The sequence below is a fragment of the Paramisgurnus dabryanus genome, chromosome 11 (assembly GCF_030506205.2).
Source record: "Paramisgurnus dabryanus chromosome 11, PD_genome_1.1, whole genome shotgun sequence".
NCBI classification, from domain to species: Eukaryota; Metazoa; Chordata; class Actinopteri; order Cypriniformes; family Cobitidae; genus Paramisgurnus; species Paramisgurnus dabryanus.
The window spans coordinates 40,064,100-40,083,987 of record NC_133347.1 but is presented as its reverse complement, the minus strand read 5'-3'; the positions used below and the strand labels follow the sequence as shown (position 1 = coordinate 40,083,987).

Sequence of the window (19,888 nt, the reverse complement as noted above, 5' to 3'; positions counted from 1 at the left end):
ATCTGTGCTGCCACCAGTACTCCGTCCGAGCGCGTCTTCAGCACCGCGGCCAGCACTCCAATGCGCAGCTTATTAATACCAAACAAAGTGAACAAGTTGGTATTTCTGTGCAGAAACATTGAAATTTAAACATGGTCTGTGTAACATTATGTAAATTCCGCGTCTCTGTCTGATTGTTGTTTCCGTTTTCTTGTTCTTGACGTTCGCTGAATTCTGGGTTTATATTTTAAACTGCCGCTTCAGTGCAGTATAGCCACAGAGCTATTTAACAAGCACGATCTTCCGAGATACTATGCTACTAATAATTCATTAATAACTGCTGTTTTCTTGTGCAAAATATTTATATAATAAAATATATAAATATTTATAGTTAAATGTTTATATACATATATTAAAAAAAATAATAATTTGGGCGCACGGACGCCCCAAGGGGTCGGCGGCGCCCTTAGCATTTGCCTATTCCGCCTATGCCCAGGGCCGGCCCTGAGTAATCGTTAATTTATAAGTGCATCGTAAGACAGCAGTGTTACAAGGTCACCTGCAGGACAACCAGCAAATTGCACTCCAGCAATAACGATAATGTAATGTTTTAAATGTAGGCTATATTTATTTATTGGGGTTTTTTTTTCTTTGTTTATTTGTTTAAATTACTTTAATATAATATATTTAAAATTCAAACGAGAAATGAAATTTAAATGACTAAACATAAATTAATTAAGAAGGAAAACGTATTTGGTACAATTTTGGTAAAAGTTGGTACTAGCGAATTGATAAATGGTTCCTACCAATTGCTGCTATAATTAATCTATGCTACAGTAAAAAAATAATAATAAATAAACATAGATAATAAACAACAAATAAAAAGAAAAATCTAAACTATATTATAAAATGCAGAAGGCATTGCGCAGTGGGACGAGTCCTAACTAAATATGAAAAAAGAATATTTCATGATGCACAAATTATTAAAACATTAAATAAGTCATTGAAAAATAATTAATAATATTTAAAAAAATATTAGTGCACATCGGCTGAAGATCATTAGCCTAAACAAGCTTCTGCTACAATTACGAGTCATTCAGTAAGTGACATTTCAGCACTTGACAAAGGGATAGCGACTCGTTAGTAGCACTTAAAACCCAGCTGCGAGCGATCGTTTTACCTTGTAGAAAGCGCTCTTGAGTGCTAAGTTCAATCGTTATAGGAAAACCCAGGCCAGGACCATTTCCGACTATGCTCTGCAAAGTTAACTAAAACAACTACAAAATTTACCTGTAGCCTACAACGGACTCGAAAGCTACAGAGAGTAATAGCTTTGAGCTGTTAAAAGCAGAACAGACCTTAAAGAAAGGATTGTAAATGGTGGATATAATATTAACATGTAATTTGCAGTCCGGATTAGGGTGGAATGGCACAGGCAGACTGCCGGTCTAAAAACCGAGACCGTTTTGACTTCATTCCGTACACGCTGACAGGCAGCTGCTTCTATAAACGGCTTGTGCTTGTCTCCATGCTCAGTCTGGAAACAGTTAAATGTTTCTAATAACAGCGCGATTTGTAAGTGCATTCCGGTCACGGTATGTATATGAAATGCATATGGTCAAATAGTTCAATTAGTGCTGCTGTCAAATAAGGCTCATGTTTTTGTTAATTACGGCAAGTTACATCCAATATTATCGTTGCACCCGCTTGCTTTATTTTAGCTGCGTCACCTTAGCAGCTCCACTCCATCCAGCTGGCTCGCTGACGCTCGGCAAATGTTCGTTGAAGAGACACTGATGTTTTAAGGATAAAACCGCTTCATGCAGTGTTTTTAACGATTTAATGACCTCGGCTGAATTGTCAGGCACTGATAATAACTTAAACGAGGGGTTGTTCTAGTTCACGTTAATGCTACATATTTGCCATGCTATACACAAATGCTTTAATATCATTAATATAATATCGATAACGCGGTCTGGCCGCCTTTCAGCGCTGTAGCACCGGCAACGGTAAATGGCAGTGAGCCCAGCTTTTATTTTGAAAAGAGCTTATTGAGGGGGCGTGGCATTACTTTGAAGCAATACCCCTGATTGGCTGACTACACGCGTGGATCGTAGTGACAAACTCTGCGGAAAGATAGTGCCAAAAAGATCTGTAGACTTGTGCAGAAGGATTCGTGAAGGCCCTGTGATTTGCAAACACAGATTCAACACTTGCATGCTGAACTTTGCACAGAATGTGTAAGAATGTCTTTTTACAATGGTTGGAAAATACAAGTTAGACTGTGTTTGTTTGCAAATTGTGAGGAGGGCATTTGTAGATTTTTTTAATGGAAAACAGCGAAACAGTTGTGCCAAAATTCTGAAAACAAATGCAACACAATCTACAAACAAATAATGACCGTCATGCGCAGACAAATCACTTTGCATTAATTTAAATTCTGTTTGTCAAGTACAAGTCGATGATTTCTATTTGTGAATCATAAAGAGTTGGTTTGCGGATTTTAAATCTATTTGTAAATCGCATTTTATATTTGTATGTCATGAAGAGTCTGTTCGTGGATTTTTATATATTTGTAGATCTCGTTTTACATTTGCGGATCATGAGGAGTTTGTTTGCAGATTTGGAACCTATTTGCAGATTTGTTTTGTGTTTACAAATTGTAGTCTCTTCATTTTCAACGATTATGGCATTATTTTGTCACCAAAGCGAAACAATAGTGTCAGAATTCTGAAAACAAATGTGACACAATCTACAAATAGAAAATGATATTCATCTGCAAAGAAGTCACTTTACATTCATTCAAATTCTGGTTTTCAAGTACAAGTCACTGATTTCTTTTTGTAAATCATGTTTTATATTTGTGGATCACAAAGACGATTCGTAGATCTTGTTTTACATTTGCGGATCACGAGGACTGTGTTTGTGGATTTTTAATCTATTTGTAGATTGTGTTTTGTGTTTACAAGTTGTAATATCTATTTGTGACTTTTAGTCTGTCCATTTTCAATAATATTGGCATCAAATTACCCCCATACACATCCTTCTACACTGTATGCAAACATGCAACATCATTACACACAGTACAAGGAGTTAGACTGGCATATGAGGAGCAAAGGTATGTAACACATATGATGTATTTAGCTAGTGAAACCACGACCAGTCTTAGATGTATAACTGATGATGACAAAGTTTTTTTCTCTGCATAATCATAGGAACCCAGGCAGTAGCATCGTTTCACAATGTTTCCATCACCATCATCATTGGATGCCTTTGCCGTCCGTAGCCTGAGATTTCAGATTTGCAGCAAAAAATGTGACTTTCCCATTTATTGGAATGCTGTGCAGGTATTTAAAGCTCACGTAATACACGCTGTTTCTGCATTTCTGATATTAATCTGGAGTACCTATGGAGTAGTATGACATCCTTTATATCTCTGAAGAGTCTTTAGTTTAATCAGATTTATAAAAGAAAGATTAGCTTTACCGAATCTTTCCGATAACGTACGAAAAAATGAAGAAGGAGGAGTTATAACACGGGAGGAGCGAGTACGAGTCATGCAACACTATACAACACTGTTTTAACTTATGATTCACTACATGTTCGTGTCATTTATATAATATACACGCCTATTTCCAACATAAGACAGAAGTCTTACTTACAGCGTGTAACTCGTCATGAAAATCCACCGCATCAAACACACACACGCAAAACTCCGCTGCTAATCCGGATAATAAACTATATCCATTGTTTCCATAAGGCTGGATGTCTTCTCCTTACATCCAAAAACACACTTCTTGTTGTGCCATTGTTGACTTTTGAAATTAAACAAAGCTGAGTGGCGTGATAAGCTGTTAGCAAGCTCCAGCATCTCCCGCTGACTGACGGCTGGGCGGGGTTTTCCAGGGGAAGTTTTCCGGCGGAAGCCCATATAAAGAAGTGATACGTATCGAAAACCCCTGAAACGTCAGTTAGAACCGTAATCGAAAAAAATTAGCCGAAACTTGTACGAACCCTGGCGAAGTGCATTCGGCACAGAAATACTCTGAAACACGCCCAACTGCATTTTTGACACTTTGCCTACATTTAGCATGAGGAAACAACTCTATAACTGTGTTAATAAGTCAGAATGCTTGTAATACCATTAAACCCCCCCTTTAAGTATTTTAGTAACTGTGTTAAATAAAGTACGGTAGTATTTACTTTTAAAATAAATGTATTGCTTATTTATATTGCAGCCATCCATTACAATGTCACCAAGCCGTAACAAAAGCAGGAGAGGGAAAGTACAAGGCTATGTTCCCAAAACACACAAGTGACATACTGTAAGCAGTAATGTTTTATTTCAAATACATTCATAATTAAAAACTTAATGTATGAAGCAGGGAAATAAATTATCAAAACAAAAGATTTATTGACTGCAATATTTGTACAGTTATGTGGATGATGTGATCAGGCTTGTGTTTGCTGAGGTATTTGAAGATAAGCTGAAGGAAACCCCGATTCCAATGGACCTGGCATCACAGTTTGAGAGACCTTCAAAGGAGGACGTGATTGCATGCCATCTTCAGTGCAGGGGTCGTCGGAAGCCAACATTCTGATCAGGAAGCTACAAGCATATCTGGAGAACAACACACGACAGGATGATAACCCTAAAGTGTCATCTTAGATAGCATCAGCTGACAAAGCTTTGATATGCCATTTATCTGAATAGATAGCTGTAAGAAGTGAATTGAACAATTTTTGAAAGACGAGCACAACATGGTTACTAAAGTATGTTTATTTGTATATTGTTTAACATTTAAATATATATTTGTAATAACTAACTTTTGACTGACTACTATATTTTCTTTAAAGTTACATCTTTTGTTCTTTTGGGTACTTTGTTACTATAATAATACTTTAGTGTTATTGGTTTAAAAATGTAATAAAACTTACTCTAGTCCTGCGCCTCAAAGGCTTATAGTCGGTACAATAAATGTTCTGTGTGTAGGGATTTAGACAATTTGTGCAAAACCTGGATGATGAATCACGCAGGTAAGAGGCCCTGGAACCTGTTGCATTCTCCTTAAAACCTAGTAAGTAAAAACATAGCACAGTCTTTCATAATAAAGTTTACCATAGTAAAATGTAGAACTAACATTCATTTCAATTAATACTTTCTTTGTGCTACATTTGGTGTTTCCATATAGTTTGCACAGTAAAATAGTATGTAAGCAGTATTTTATAATTAAGTTTACTATAGTAAAATAATGTAGAAATTACCAAGTGAAATCGTTTTATAATCATTTCAACAAATACTTTATATGTGCTACATTTGGTGTTTCCATATAGTTTGCACAGTAAAATAGTATGTAAGCAGTATTTTATAATTAAGTTTACTATAGTAAAATAATGTAGAAATTACCAAGTGAAATCGATTTATATTCATTTCAACAAATACTTTATATGTGCTACATTTGGTGTTTCCATATAGTTTGCACAGTAATAGAGTATGTAAGCAGTATTTTATAATTAAGTTTACTATAGTAAAATAATGTAGAAATTACCAAGTGAAATCGTTTTATATTCATTTCAACAAATACTTTATATGTGCTACATTTGGTGTTTCCATATAGTTTGCACAGTAATAGAGTATGTAAGCAGTCTTTTATAATAAATTTTACTAGAGTAAAATAATGTAGAAATTACCAAGTGAAATCGTTTTATAATCATTTCAACAAATACTTTCTATGTGCTACATTTGGTGTTTCCATATAGTTATGTAGTACGTTATAATTACCTTTTGGATGTCTTTGCAACACATTTTCGTCTTCGTTTAGCATTCTGGCAGAGCTAAGGACACCTAAAAAAGTTAAATCCAATCGCATTCATTGACGGAGATCGTTTATATCGTAACGGCCGTCTGAACTCTCTGGAGTTGGAAACTCTCTCGATGGAAACACCATCGTTTATAGAGAAATATAGCGCTTGTTTACGTTGCCTCTGAGGCTGTGACTCTCAGTCAGAATCTGTGTCAACCCACGCGTAGTCAGGGGCGTAACCTTTCAAACACACGCCGAACCCAGCTGACCAATAACAGTTGAGTAGTCATCTGACCAATCCGATTACACTAGACATTTTGGGAGGCGGAGACAGGAACTAAACCGAGCGTTTTCCAGACAGTGGGAAATCGGTGCGGTATGTAAGCAATTTATAAGACTCACACTGCATTAGTTCAAGTTTTAATAACATGTATGTACTATGGGATATTGCAATAACGTGCTAACGTGCCAATTTATTAGCATAATTGGTGCTCTTTAATTTTTGACTGGAAAATATTAAATGCTGTTAAACAGTTATGTTACCTTGAACCCATTAAAAGGGTAACTTTACTTATGTGGGTTGCTAAACAGACTTTAATTTTTGACTGCAGATTGTATCACATATGTAAATTTAAGAGGGATGTTTAATGCAACTGTCTCATGCTAGTTTAAATGTATGAAATTTGCTGTGGAGCAATCCTTTTGTGAAATAAATTGCCAACATTTTATTACACATGTCATGTGTTTCTGTGAAATTGCTGAAGCATTTTGATAAAGATTTTAGAAGTTGATTTAACTTGATATAGAAAATAAACAATTTGCTTAGCAAGAACTCAAATAGAAAAGTATAGTAAATGACACATTTGATTTGCAAGCACTCAAAATACACAAGTTTAGATAATGAAATATTTCAGGTGCAAGAACTCAAAATATAACTGTGTAGTAATTAAAATGTTTGAGTTGCAAGAACTCAAAATATAACTGTGTAGTCATTAAAATGTTTGATATGCAAGAACTCAAAATATAACTGTGTAGTAATTAAAATGTTTGATATGCAAGAACTCAAAATATAACTGTGTAGTTATTAAAATGTTTGTGTTAACTTACTTAGTACTTTCAGTTAGGTCCAATTAACATAAATGAGAACCAGAAACTCAAAAGTTCTGCATAATTAAAATCAGGATCATCAAAACTCAAACGATTTGAGGCAACTGATTACCTCAAATTTTTTGAGTATTTTCAACTTATTCGGGTTTACAGTGTGGTTTAGTTTGAACAAACTGAGGGTGCATCCCAATTCAGGGTCTGGATCCTTTTAAGGTCGCGGACTTTGAAGGCAAGGCTCAATATTTGAAGGCAGAAGCCTCTAAACACCACGAAGTGAAATGAAATGAGACGGTCTAGCCTACGGGGGCATCACTTGCTTTTCCCGCCCACTACGCTTGTCACTGGGACACAAAAGCTGAGACCTATCAGACTTTTAAAAATAAATATGGTGGCAGATTTTTTTAATTTTACTTTAGAAAATATAACACATTGATGCAGATTAAACTATCCAACAGTATGTAAAATTCACCAACCTTAGAAATATACAAAAGCAAAACGCAACACACAACATTGCAGCAATAATATTAATTTACATCACTAAAACATCATTTATAATAGTAAAACAGACACAAGGACCTTTAATTAGCAAAATATACACTTTTATTTAACTACAGTTTTGACTGTTTACTTTAAAATACCCAGACTTCATATTGAATTTTGGGATAGCCAAGGCTGTGAAGGATACATCTATGGATCCTCGGTAGGGCTGTAACGATTTATCGTGCAAATGCGAGTTTTCTCAATTAAGTAATTTGCATGAATTACGGTGAAATGCCGCCACATCCAAAAGCCAGGGGGCGCTCTCGTGCAGAAACTCCCTTTGTGCCACAGAAGAAGTAGGCTAGCATTGCAAACGCTATTCCAGGAAATGTCTACAGGAATATTTATAAGGACTTCTCTTACTGACAAAAACGCCATAGTATACACACAAGCTGCACATGAAACACTGAATCGCGATGCATATTCAGGCAGGTCTTTTTAATGGGACAAGCTATATATCGTTACAGCCCTAACTCGGTTTCAGGGGGGAAAAAGCCACAGTAAGAGGCTTTTATATAAAGGAGCCTTCGAATTGTGACAGCCTTCGTCACGGCCCGGTGATGTCATTTGCTTTCAGATACGGCCTTGGAAGGCCACAGCCCCTGAATTGGGATGCACCCAGTATGTCTGTTTAAGTGCCACACACAAGTACGGTTTTAATAGTGTTGATTGTAGCTGTTTTTTTATCTGCCTGCCAAAAGCTTGTTTTAACAATAAACTGGAATATGGACACAGATGATGGCTTAGATAGGATCTGTTTAGCCACCTAAGAGTGTTGTTGGCGATATTTCGTAAGAAAATATTTTTCTTGTACGAACCTAACATATCTTAAATATTTAATTTTAGAGAAAATACACATGGTAGGCTAATAGATACTTTAAACAGTATTACACTGAAATCATCTTACTGGCCATATGCTGGTGAGACATGAAAACACATGAGCCCTCTGAATGTAGAGCAGTCATAGCCATTAGAGTTTTACCAGTGGCTAAACCTGCACACAGAAAATAAAATTGCACAGTTTCATCAAAGTGAAGTGTGTATAAATAACGTAATAAATAACCTTGTTCACATATATGATACATAATCTATAGGAAAAGGTCCATTGATTGGAGTCACGTTTTGGTGATTCACTTAAACATCTGATAACTAGTCCACTCAATGTGGTATGGTTTCACTGACCTTTTTGGGCATATTTTAATGTTACTTATACACTGTAAAATTAGGATTCTGAATTTAGAATCATTTTTAGAATCAATGGTTGTATTGAGCACTAGAACTATTTATTTTGGAGTGAAAATATTGTAGACATAAATTTGTTTTGTATTTCAGTTATTATACTTCACAGTAATGTTGTGTTTAATAAGAATTGGAGGAAACTTACAGTTTACTTGCAGTGTATTGATTGATAATTAATTATTTTGTTTTATTTACAGATTGTCCTGTATATCTACAAAACTGAATTATATTTAGTTATTTTGAGATTGTAACAAAAGTTAAGATGTTTTAAGATGCATTTCTTGGGAATTCATACTTTTTCATCCAAATTAAAATGTTATTTTACAAATGTTAGCATGCATTTATTGAATGTATTTGACTGTAAAACATTTTTTTAATTAAGTACATATCTGTGAAACAGTAGCATTTTCCCTCAAATCAGAAAACTTATTGTATTGTTTGGTAATTTAGCATATTTAAATTAGATCATTAACGTTGTGACGTGATCACACAAGATACATGTTTTACCACTCATTATATTGTGACTTGTGTATATTTGAGTTTAAATTAGTTTTACATGTTTTCTTAGCCATTTTATCCTTTTGCTATTTTATGTGTGTATGTCTTTTATTTTGCCTCGTCTGCCTGTCATGTGAGGGGTCACATGACATGGAACTTTGTATAAAAGGAAGGAGCAGGAGCACATGGTTAGCTGACACTATAGCTAAAACAAGCGGTTGCTGATGTGTGGAGTTTGTGTATTTGGGCTTACCTGTCCAGTTATGTTTTATGGACTTTGGATATCACTTTCTTGGATTTTATATACACGGTGGAAACTTTGCACATTTGGACTTTTAACACACTTGGACTTTTATATTGTTTTAGATTAGTTTTTTGTATTTCCTTCTTTGAACAATCTTGAGTTTTTAAATAATTGTAACTCAACCTTTATGGCAGGCCATTACAACTTTATTTTAACATTGATGAATGTTTACAGAAAATAACTAACCAATCAAATGCTGTAGGGAAAACCACAATGAACTATATTAAAACTAGATAGTAAAGTTTGAAGACAAACTTTAAGTTGGCTTGAGAAAGCCTGGCCTGAAAGTTTAAAACAGCTAGCATGATTATGCATGAAACAAACATAAGCTAACATGATTTAGCATGAAGCTAGCATTATTTAACATGAAGCTAACGTGATAATTTTAAAATGAAACTAACATGATTTAGCATGAAGCTAGCATGAAATAATCATGATTTAGCATGCAGCTAGCATGATTTAGCATGAAGTTAGCATGATTTAACATGAAGCTAGCATGATTTAACATGAAGCTAGCATGATTTAACATGAAGCTAACAGGATTTAACATGAAGTTAACATGATGTTAACATGATTAGCATGAAGCTAGCATGATTAGCATGAAGCTAGCATGATTAGCATGAAGCTAGCATGATGTTAGCATGATTACCATGAAGATAGCATGATGTTAACATGATTAGCATGAAGCTAGCATGATGTTAACATGATTAGCATGATGTTAACATGATGTTAGCATGATTAACATGACATTAACATGATGTTAGCATAATTAGCATGAAGATAGCATGATGCTAGCATGATTAGCATGAAGCTAACATGATGTTAACATGATAAGCAGGAAGCTAACATGATGTTAACATGAATTAACATGAAGCTAGCATGATGCTTACATGAATTAGCATGAAGCTAGCATGATGCTAACATGAATTAGCATAAAGCTAGCATGATGCTAACATGGATTAGAATGAAGCTAGCATGATGCTAACATGAATTAGCATAAAGCTAGCATGATGCTAACATGAATTAGCATGAAGCTAACATGATGCTAACACAAATTAGCATGAAGCTAACATGATGTTAACATGATGCTAACATGAATAAGCATGAAGCTAGCATGATGCTGACATGAATAAACATGAAGCTACCATGATGCTAACACGAATTAGCATGAAGCTAGCATGATGTTACATAAAGCTAACATGAATTAGCATGAAGCTAGCATGATGCTAACATGAATTAGCATGAAGCTAACATGATGCTAACATGAATTAGCATGAAGCTAGCATGATGCTAACATGAATTAGCATGAAGTTAGCATGATGCTAACATAAATTAGCATGAAGCTAGCATGATGCTAACACGAATTAGCATGAAGCTAGCACGATGCTAACACGAATTAGCATGAAGCTAGCATGATGTTAACACGAATTAGCATGAAGCTAGCATTATGCTAATACAAATTAGCATGAAGCTAGCATGATGTTAACATAAAGTTAACACGAATTAGCATGAAGTTAGCATGATGCTAACACGAATTAGCATGAAGATAACATGATGCTAACACGAATTAGCATGAAGCTAGCATGATGCTAACATGAATTAGCATGAAGCTAACATGATGCTAACACAAATTAGCATGAAGCTAGCATGATGTTAACATAAAGCTAACATGAATTAGCATGAAGCTAGCATGATGCTAACATGAATTAGCATGAAGCTAGCATGATGCTAACATAAAGCTAACACGAATTAGCATGAAGCTAGCATGATGTTAACATAAAGCTAACATGAATTAGCATGAAGCTAGCATGATGCTAACATAAATTAGCATGAAGCTAGCACGATGCTAACACGAATTAGCATGAAGCTAGCACGATGCTAACACAAATTAGCATGAAGCTAGCACGATGCTAACACAAATTAGCATGAACCTAGCACGATGCTAACACGAATTATCATGAAGCTAGCACAATGCTAACACGAATAAGCATGAAGCTAGCACGATGCTAACACGAATTAGCATGAAGCTAACACGATGCTAACACGAATTAGCATGAAGCTAGCACGATGCTAACACGAATTAGCATGAAGCTAGAATGATTTAACATGAAGTTAGCTAGATTTATTATGAAATTAGCATAAAGCTAGCATGAAACTAGCATGAAGCTAGTATGACTTAGCATGAAGCTAGCATGATGCTAACATGACCCAAAGACCCAACCCCCATGCCTCAATGATGTTCAGATGCAGAGATATAAGGCTTTGTTTATTATGTTGCTAGGGTGCTCATATTTGGTTGCTAGGGGCGTGGCTTAATACCTCGATAAGAATCCTCAGAGACTGATTGGATGACTAAGTAAAATGAGCCCACCCCCATGTCTCCACGACACTCTAAAGTGAAGATATTCCATCTGGGACGCTTTTATTCCCTTATAAGGGCATGTTTCCTGCCCCATTATAAGTCAATGGGAAATTTTGGGGGCCTCTTACACCCCAGGGGTACAGCTTACACCCCATTGTGAGGTATGTTCTTACACAGCCTGCCAGCTTCTTCAAATGTGGAAGTCCACACATTTCTACGCAATCGAGACTCAGAGTTATGACCTTTCAAAGTTTGTTGCAATGTTAAGTCAATGGTAATTTGGGGAAGTTTGATCCCAATTTTTAGGAATTCCGTAAGTCTGATCCCTTAGAAAAGATATAGCAACTCGAGTCAGATAAGACTGAAGGTCTGACCTGAGTTTGGAGTATGTAGAGTTAAAGCTCTAGGAGGAGTTAGAATTGGAAAATTTTGGATCAGAAGAATAACTAGATAGTAAAGTTTGAAGACAAACTTTAAGTTGGCTTGAGAAAGCCTGGCCTGAAAGTTTAAGCATAAGCTAGCATGATTTAGCATGAAGCTAACATGAATTTAAATGAATTTAGCATGATTTAACATGAAGCTAGCATGATAATTTAACATCAAGCTAGCATGATTTAGCATAAAGCTAGCACAATTTAGCTAGCATGATTTAACATGAAGCTAACAAGACGTAACATGAAGTTAGCATGATGCTAACATGATTAGCATGAAGCTAGCATGATGTTAACATGATTAGCATAAAGCTAACATGATGTTAGCATGATTAGCAAGAAGATAGCATGATATTAGCATGAAGTTAGCATGATGCTAGCTGATTAGCATAAAGCTAGCATGATGTTAACATGATTAGCATGAAGCTAACATGAATTAGCATGAAGTTAACATGATGCTAACATGAATTAGCATGAAGTTAGCATGATGCTAACAGGAATTAGCATGAAGCTAGAATGATGTTTACATGAATTAGCATGAAGTTAGCATGATGCTAACATGAATTAGCATGAAGCTAGCATGATGTTAACATAAATTAGCATGAAGCTAGCATGATGCTAATACGAATTAGCATGAAGCTAGCATGATGTTAACATGAGGCTAACATGAATTAGCATGAAGCTAGCATGATGCTAACATGAATTAGCATGAAGCTAGCATGATGCTAACATGAATTAGCATGAAGTTAGCATGATGCTAACATGAATTAGCATGAAGCTAGCATGATGCTAACATGAATTAGCATGAAGCTAGCATGATGCTAACATGAATTAGCATGAAGCTAGCATGATGTCAACATGAATTAGCATGAAGCTAGCATGATGCTAAAATGATTTAACATGATGTTAGCATGATGTTAACATGAATTAGCATGAAGTTAGCATGATGCTAATACGAATTAGCATGAAGCTAGCATGATGTTAACATGAGGCTAACATGAATTAGCATGAAGCTAGCATGATGCTAACATGAATTAGCATGAAGCTAGCATGATGCTAACATGAATTAGCATGAAGTTAGCATGATGCTAACATGAATTAGCATGAAGCTAACATGATGCTAACATAAATTAGCATGAAGCTAGCATGATGCTAACATGATTTAGCATGATGTTAGCATGATGCTAACATGAATTAGCATGAAGCTAGCATGATGCTAACATGATTTAACATGAAGCTAGCATGATGCTAACATGAATTAGCATGAAGCTAGCATGATGCTAGCATGATTAGCATGAAGCTAGCATGATGTTAGCATGATTAGCATGAAGCTAGCATGATGTTAGCATGATTAGCATGAAGCTAGCATGATGGTAGCATGAGTAGCATGAAGATAGCATGATGTTAGCATGATTAGCATGAAGCTAGCATGATGCTAGCATGATAACCATGAAGCTAGCATGAAGCTAACATGATTAGCATGAAGCTAGCATGAAGCTAACATTTTTTCCGTTGCTAGGGTACTAAGTTTGGTTGCTAGGGAGAAAATTGGCATCCCATAATGATTACACTCTGAGTCACTAGTCAAGCGGTCCAACCCCCGTGTTTCTACGATGTTCTGGTGTGGAGATATAAGGCTTTGTTTACTCTGTTGCTAGGGTACTGTATTTGGTTGCTAAGGAAAAAATTGGCATCCCATAATGATTACACTCTGAGTCACGAGTCAAGCGGTTCAACCCCCGTGTCTCTACGATTTTCTGATGCGGAGATATAAGGCTTTGTTTACTCTGTTGCTAGGGTACTGTATTTGGTTGCTAGGGAAAAAAATGGCATCCCATAATGATTTCACTCTGAGTCACGAGTCAAACGGTCCAACCCCCGTGTCTCTACGCTGTTCTGATGCGGAGATATAAGGCTTTGTTTACTCTGTTGCTAAGGTACTGTATTTGGTTGCTAGGGAAAAAATTGGCATCCCATAAGGATTTCACTCCGAGTCACAAGTCAAACGGTCCAACCCCCGTGTCTCTACGATGTTCTGATGCGGAGATATAAGGCTTTGTTTACTCTGTTGCTAGGGTACTGTATTTGGTTGCTAGGGAAAAAATGGCATCCCATAATGATTACACTCTGAGTCACGAGTCAAGCGGTCCAACCCCCGTGTCTCTACGATGTTCTGGTGCGGAGATATAAGGCTTTGTTTACTCTGTTGCTAGGGTACTGTATTTGGTTGCTAGGGAAAAAAATGGCATCCCATAATGATTTCACTCTGAGTCACGAGTCAAACGGTCCAACCCCCGTGTCTCTACGATGTTCTGATGCGGAGATATAAGGCTTTGTTTACTCTGTTGCTAGGGTACTGAATTTGGTTGCTAGGGAAAAAATTGGCATCCCATAAGGATTTCACTCCGAGTCACGAGTCAAACGGTCCAACCCCCGTGTCTCTACGATGTTCTGATGCGGAGATATAAGGCTTTGTTTACTCTGTTGCTAGGGTACTGTATTTGGTTTCTAGGGAAAAAAATGGCATCCCATAATGATTACACTCTGAGTCACTAGTCAAGCGGTCCAACCCCCGTGTCTCTACGATGTTCTGGTGCGGAGATATAAGGCTTTGTTTACTCTGTTGCTAGGGTACTGTATTTGGTTGCTAGGGAAAAATTGGCATCCCATAATGATTACACTCTGAGTCACTAGTCAAGCGGTCCAACCCCCGTGTCTCTACGATGTTCTGGTGCGGAGATATAAGGCTTTGTTTACTCTGTTGCTAGGGTACTGTATTTGGTTGCTAGGGAAAAAATGGCATCCCATAATGATTACACTCTGAGTCACGAGTCAAACGGTCCAACCCCCGTGTCTCTACGATGTTCTGATGCGGAGATATAAGGCTTTGTTTACTCTATTGCTAGGGTACTGTATTTGGTTGCTAGGGAAAAAATGGCATCCCATAGTGATTACACTCCGATTCACGAGTCAAACGGTCCAACCCCCGTGTCTCTACGATGTTCTGATGCGGAGATATAAGGCTTTGTTTACTCTGTTGCTAGGGTACTGTATTTGGTTGCTAGGGAAAAAATGGCATCCCATAATGATTACACTCCGAGTCACGAGTCAAACGGTCCAACCCCCGTGTCTCTACGATGTTCTGGTGCGGAGATATAAGGCTTTGTTTACTCTGTTGCTAGGGTACTGTATTTGGTTGCTAGGGAAAAAATGGCATCCCATAATGATTACACTCTGAGTCACGAGTCAAACGGTCCAACCCCCGTGTCTCTACGATGTTCTGATGCGGAGATATAAGGCTATGTTTACTCTGTTGCTAGGGTACTGTATTTGGTTGCTAGGGAAAAAATGGCATCCCATAGTGATTACACTCCGATTCACGAGTCAAACGGTCCAACCCCCGTGTCTCTACGATGTTCTGATGCGGAGATATAAGGCTTTGTTTACTCTGTTGCTAGGGTACTGTATTTGGTTGCTAGGGAAAAAATGGCATCCCATAATGATTACACTCCGAGTCACGAGTCAAGCGGTCCAACCCCCGTGTCTCTACGATGTTCTGATGCGGAGATATAAGGCTTTGTTTACTCTGTTGCTAGGGTACTGTATTTGGTTGCTAGGGAAAAAATTGGCATCCCATAATGATTACACTCCGAGTCACGAGTCAAACGGTCCAACCCCCGTGTCTCTACGATGTTCTGATGCGGAGATATAAAGCTTTGTTTACTCTGTTGCTAGGGTACTGTATTTGGTTGCTAGGGAAAAAATTGGCATCCCATAAAGATTACACTCCGAGTCACGAGTCAAATGGTCCAACCCCCGTGTCTCTACGATGTTCTGATGCGGAGATATAAGGCTTTGTTTACTCTGTTGCTAGGGTACTGTATTTGGTTGCTAGGGGCGTGGCTTGGGAGTGGCCAATGATGTGTCCAGTGATTACACCCCAAGTCACAAGTAAAACGGTCCAACCCCCATGTCTCTACGATGTTCTGATGCAGAGATATAAGGCTTTTTTTATTCGGTTGCTAGGGTGCTCAAATTTGGTTGCTAGGGGCGTGGCTTGGTAAGTCTTTAAGGAATTAGCATGAAGCTAGCATGATGCTAACATAAATTAGCATGAAGCTAGCATGATGCTAACATGAATTAGCATGAAGCTAGCATTATGCTAACATGAATTAGCATGAAGCTAGCATGATGCTAACATAAATTAGCATGAAGCTAGCATGATGCTAACATGAATTAGCATGAAGCTAGCATGATGCTAACATAAATTAGCATGAAGCTAGCATGATGCTAGCATGATTAGCATGAAGCTAGCATGATGCTAACATGATTAGCATGAAGCTAGCATGATGCTAGCATGATTAGCATGAAGCTAGCATGCTGCTAGCATGAGTAGCATGAAGATAGCATGATGTTAGCATGATTAGCATGAAGCTAGCATGATGCTAGCATGATAAGCATGAAGCTAGCATGAAGCTAACATGATTAGCATGAAGCTAGCATGAAGCTAACATTTTTTCCGTTGCTAGGGTACTAAGTTTTGTTGCTAGGGAGAAAATTGGCATCCCATAATGATTACACTCTGAGTCACTAGTCAAGCGGTCCAACCCCCGTGTCTCTACGATGTTCTGGTGCGGAGAAATAAGGCTTTGTTTACTCTGTTGCTAGGGTACTGTATTTGGTTGCTAGGGAAAAAAATGGCATCCCATAATGATTTCACTCTGAGTCACGAGTCAAACGGTCCAACCCCCGTGTCTCTACGATGTTCTGATGCGGAGATATAAGGCTTTGTTTACTCTGTTGCTAGGGTACTGTATTTGGTTGCTAGGGAAAAAATGGCATCCCATAATGATTACACTCCGAGTCACGAGTCAAACGGTCCAACCCCCGTGTCTCTACGATGTTCTGGTGCGGAGATATAAGGCTTTGTTAACTATGTTGCTAGGGTACTGTATTTGGTTGCTAGGGAAAAAATGGCATCCCATAATGATTACACTCTGAGTCACGAGTCAAACGGTCCAACCCCCGTGTCTCTACGATGTTCTGATGCGGAGATATAAGGCTTTGTTTACTCTGTTGCTAGGGTACTGTATTTGGTTGCTAGGGAAAAAATTGCATCCCATAGTTATTACACTCCGATTCACGAGTCAAACGGTCCAACCCCCGTGTCTCTACGATGTTCTGATGCGGAGATATAAGGCTTTGTTTACTCTGTTGCTAGGGTACTGTATTTGGTTGCTAGGGAAAAAATGGCATCCCATAATGATTACACTCCGAGTCACGAGTCAAGCGGTCCAACCCCCGTGTCTCTACGATGTTCTGATGCGGAGATATAAGGCTTTGTTTACTCTGTTGCTAGGGTACTGTATTTGGTTGCTAGGGAAAAAATTGGCATCCCATAATGATTACACTCCGAGTCACGAGTCAAACGGTCCAACCCCCGTGTCTCTACGATGTTCTGATGCGGAGATATAAGGCTTTGTTTACTCTGTTGCTAGGGTACTGTATTTGGTTGCTAGGGAAAAAATTGGCATCCCATAATGATTACACTCCGAGTCACGAGTCAAACGGTCCAACCCCCGTGTCTCTACGATGTTCTGATGCGGAGATATAAAGCTTTGTTTACTCTGTTGCTAGGGTACTGTATTTGGTTGCTAGGGAAAAAATTGGCATCCCATAAAGATTACACTCCGAGTCACGAGTCAAACGGTCCAACCCCCGTGTCTGTACGATGTTCTGATGCGGAGATATAAGGCTTTGTTTACTCTGTTGCTAGGGTACTGTATTTGGTTGCTAGGGAAAAAATGGCATCCCATAATGATTACACTCTGAGTCACAAGTCAAGCGGTCCAACCCCCGTGTCTCTACGATGTTCTGGTGCGGAGATATAAGGCTTTGTTTACTCTGTTGCTAGGGTACTGTATTTGGTTGCTAGGGAAAAAAATGGCATCCCATAATGATTTCACTCTGAGTCACGAGTCAAACGGTCCAACCCCCGTGTCTGTACGATGTTCTGATGCGGAGATATAAGGCTTTGTTTACTCTGTTGCTAGGGTACTGTATTTGGTTGCTAGGGAAAAAATGGCATCCCATAATGATTACACTCTGAGTCACGAGTCAAGCGGTCCAACCCCCGTGTCTCTACGATGTTCTGATGCGGAGATATAAGGCTTTGTTTACTCTGTTGCTAGGGTACTGTATTTGGTTGCTAGGGAAAAAATTGGCATCCCATAATGATTACACTCCGAGTCACGAGTCAAACGGTCCAACCCCCGTGTCTCTACGATGTTCTGATGCGGAGATATAAGGCTTTGTTTACTCTGTTGCTAGGGTACTGTATTTGGTTGCTAGGGAAAAAATTGGCATCCCATAATGATTACACTCCGAGTCACGAGTCAAACGGTCCAACCCCCGTGTCTCTACGATGTTCTGATGCGGAGATATAAAGCTTTGTTTACTCTGTTGCTAGGGTACTGTATTTGGTTGCTAGGGAAAAAATTGGCATCCCATAAAGATTACACTCCGAGTCACGAGTCAAACGGTCCAACCCCCGTGTCTGTACGATGTTCTGATGCGGAGATATAAGGCTTTGTTTACTCTGTTGCTAGGGTACTGTATTTGGTTGCTAGGGAAAAAATGGCATCCCATAATGATTACACTCTGAGTCACAAGTCAAGCGGTCCAACCCCCGTGTCTCTACGATGTTCTGGTGCGGAGATATAAGGCTTTGTTTACTCTGTTGCTAGGGTACTGTATTTGGTTGCTAGGGAAAAAAATGGCATCCCATAATGATTTCACTCTGAGTCACGAGTCAAACGGTCCAACCCCCGTGTCTGTACGATGTTCTGATGCGGAGATATAAGGCTTTGTTTACTCTGTTGCTAGGGTACTGTATTTGGTTGCTAGGGAAAAAATGGCATCCCATAATGATTACACTCTGAGTCACAAGTCAAGCGGTCCAACCCCCGTGTCTCTACGATGTTCTGGTGCGGAGATATAAGGCTTTGTTTACTCTGTTGCTAGGGTACTGTATTTGGTTGCTAGGGAAAAAAATGGCATCCCATAATGATTTCACTCTGAGTCACGAGTCAAACGGTCCAACCCCCGTGTCTCTACGATGTTCTGATGCGGAGATATAAGGCTTTGTTTACTCTGTTGCTAGGGTACTGTATTTGGTTGCTAGGGAAAAAATTGGCATCCCATAAGGATTTCACTCCGAGTCACGAGTCAAACGGTCCAACCCCCGTGTCTCTACGATGTTCTGATGCGGAGATATAAGGCTTTGTTTACTCTGTTGCTAGGGTACTGTATTTGGTTGCTAGGGAAAAAAATGGCATCCCATAATGATAACACTCTGAGTTACTAGTCAAGCGGTCCAACCCCCGTGTCTCTACGATGTTCTGGTGCGGAGATATAAGGCTTTGTTTACTCTGTTGCTAGGGTACTGTATTTGGTTGCTAGGGAAAAAATTGGCATCCCATAATGATTACACTCTGAGTCACGAGTCAAACGGTCAAACCCCCGTGTCTCTATGATGTTCTGGTGCGGAGATATAAGGCTTTGTTTACTCTGTTGCTAGGGTACTGTATTTGGTTGCTAGGGAAAAAATTGGCATCCCATAATG

The 19,888-nt window shown here is 38.3% G+C and overlaps 3 long non-coding RNA genes across 3 annotated transcripts in view; 1 reads left to right on the top strand and 2 right to left on the bottom strand.

Annotated features, from left to right (window-relative positions):
* Nucleotides 1-19,888, bottom strand: part of LOC135765263 (uncharacterized) — a 612,169-nt gene that overhangs the window by 182,094 nt on the left and 410,187 nt on the right. The gene's annotated exons all lie outside the window — the stretch shown is intronic.
* LOC141282968 (uncharacterized) lies at nt 2,651-4,520 on the top strand. The gene is made up of 4 exons (XR_012337895.1): nt 2,651-3,097; nt 3,195-3,326; nt 4,218-4,304; nt 4,415-4,520. It is a non-coding gene; the product is annotated as an uncharacterized lncRNA (long non-coding RNA).
* Nucleotides 4,311-6,696, bottom strand: LOC141282967 (uncharacterized). Its single transcript, XR_012337894.1, has 3 exons — nt 5,762-6,696; nt 4,918-5,054; nt 4,311-4,600 (listed from the first exon to the last, which is right to left on the bottom strand). It is a non-coding gene; the product is annotated as an uncharacterized lncRNA (long non-coding RNA).